Below are 2,556 nucleotides of genomic sequence, written 5' to 3'. Positions count from 1 at the left end.
AATTGCATGTCCTCACATTTCAAAAACAAGATCATGCCTTTGAACTGTCCCTCAAAGTTTTTTTTTTTTTTTTTTTTTGAGACGGAGTTTCGCTCTTGTTACCCAGGCTGGAGTGCAATGGCGCGATCTCAGCTCACCGCAACCTCCGCCTCCTGGGCTCAGGCAATTCTCCTGCCTCAGCCTCCTGAGTAGCTGGGATTACAGGCACACACCACCATGCCCAGCTAATTTTTTTGTATTTTTATTAGAGGCGGGGTTTCACCATGTTGACCAGGATGGTCTCCATCTCTTGACTTCGTGATCCACCCACCTCGGCCTCCCAAAGTGCTGGGATTACAGGCTTGAGCCACCGCGCCCAGCCCAAAGTTTTAACTCATCCCAGTATTAACTCAAAATCCATGGCCAAAGTCTCATTAGAGAAAAGGCAAGTTAGGCCAGGGGTGGTAGCTCACAGCAGTAATCCAAGCACTTTTGAAGGCCAAGGCAGGCGGATCACCTGAGGTCGGGAATTCAAGAGAAAAGGCATGTCCCTTCCACCTAAGAGCTTGTAAATTCAAAAACAAGGTAGTTACTTTCTAGATACAATGAGGGTACAAGCATTGGGTAAACACAGTGATTCCAAATGGGAGAAATTGGCCAAAACAAATGGGCCACAGGCCCCATGAAAGTTCAAAATCCAATAGAGCAAGTCATTAAATCTTAAAATTTCAAAGTAATTACCTTTGACTTCATGTCTCACATCCAGGGCATGCTGATGCAAAAGTTAGTCTCCCACAATTTGGGGCAGCTCCACCCTTGTGACTTTTCAGGATATTGCTCCCCTCCTGTCTGGTAGCTGGCATTTCACAGGCTGGTGTTGAGTGTCTGTGGCTTTTCCAGACACATGGTAAAAGCTTTCAGTGGCTCTATCATTCTCAAGTCTGGAGGATGCTGGCCCTCTTCTCACAGCTCTACTAGGCAGTGCCTCAGTGGGGACTCTGTGTGGGTGCTCCAACTCCACATTTTCATTTTGCACTTCCCTAGCAGAGGTATTCCATGAAGACTCCATGACTGCAGTACAACATTCAGGTGTTTCTATATATCCTCTGTCTACATCCTTCTGTGCATCTAGGTGGAGGTCCCCAAACCTTGATTCTTGTCTTCTGTGCAATGGCAGGACCAATACCATATGGAAGCTGCCAAGACTTGGGGATTGCATCCTCTGAAGCCATAGACTGAGCTGTACTTTGGTCCCTTTTAGCCACAGCTGGAGCAACTAGGACACAAGGCATGAAGTCCCTAGGCTGCACACAGCAGCAGGCATCTGGAGCAGGCCCACAAAACCATTTTTCCCTCTTAGGCCTCTGGGCCTATGATGGGAGAGGCTGCCATGAAGTTCTCTGACATGTCCTGGAGACATTTCCCCCATTGTCTTGGTGATTAACATTTGGCTTCTCCTTACTCATGCAAATTTCTGTAGCTGGTTTGAATTATTTGAAAATAAGTTTTTCTTTTCTATTGCATTGTCAGGTTTCAAGTTTTCTGAACTTTTATGCCCTGCTTCACTTTTAAATATAAGTTCTAATTCCAAACCATGTCTTTGTGAATACATAGATCTGAATACTTTCAACAGCACCCAAGAAATTTCTTCTGCCAGATACCCTAGATTATCTCTCTCAAATTCAAAGTTCCATAGATCTCTAGGGCAGGAGAAAAAATGTCGTCAGTCTCTTTGCAAAAACATAGCAAAAGTCACCTTTATTCAAGTTCCTAACAAATTCCTTATCTCCATCTGAGACCATTTCAGCTTGGACTTCATTGTTCATCTCACTGTCAGCATTTGGTTAAAGCCATTCAACAAATCTCTAGGAAGTTCCACACTTTCTCACATCTTCCTGTCTTCTTCTGAGCTTGTTACCCAGTTCCAAAGTCGCTTCTACATTTTTAGGTATGACTATAGTAGTAACCCAGTTGGTACTCTACCAGTACCAATTTATCATATTAGTCCATTTTCATACTGCTATGAAGAAATACCCAAGACGGGATGATTTATAAAAAAAGAAGGTTCAATGGACTGACAGTTCCACATGGCTGGGGAGGCCTCACAATTATGGCAGAATGTGAAAGAGGAGCAAAGGTATATCTTACATGGTGGCAGACAAGAGAGCATGTGCAGGGGTACTGCCCTTTATAAAACAATCAGATCTCATGAGACTTATTCACTATTATGAGAACAGCATGGGAAACACCTGTCCCCATGATTCAATTACCTCCTACCGGGTCCCTCCTATGACACATGTGGGTTATGAGAGCTACAATTCAAGATTAGATTCTTGTGGGAACACAGCCAGACCATATCACATATTTCTAGAATTAGAAATATCTATTCTATAATTCATGTGGAATCAGAAAATAGCCCAGGTAGCCAAAGTAGTACTAACTGTATTATGTCATTCTTGCATTGCTATAGAAAAGTACCTGAAACTTGGTAATTTATTAAAAAAGAGGTTTAATTGGCTCACAATTCTGCAGGCTGAAAAGGAAGCCTGGCAGCAGCTGCTTCTGGGGAGGCCTCAG

This window comes from Saimiri boliviensis, chromosome 4 (genome assembly GCF_048565385.1).
Source record: "Saimiri boliviensis isolate mSaiBol1 chromosome 4, mSaiBol1.pri, whole genome shotgun sequence".
In the NCBI taxonomy this organism is placed as follows: domain Eukaryota; kingdom Metazoa; phylum Chordata; class Mammalia; order Primates; family Cebidae; genus Saimiri; species Saimiri boliviensis.
This window is presented reverse-complemented; position numbering follows the sequence as displayed.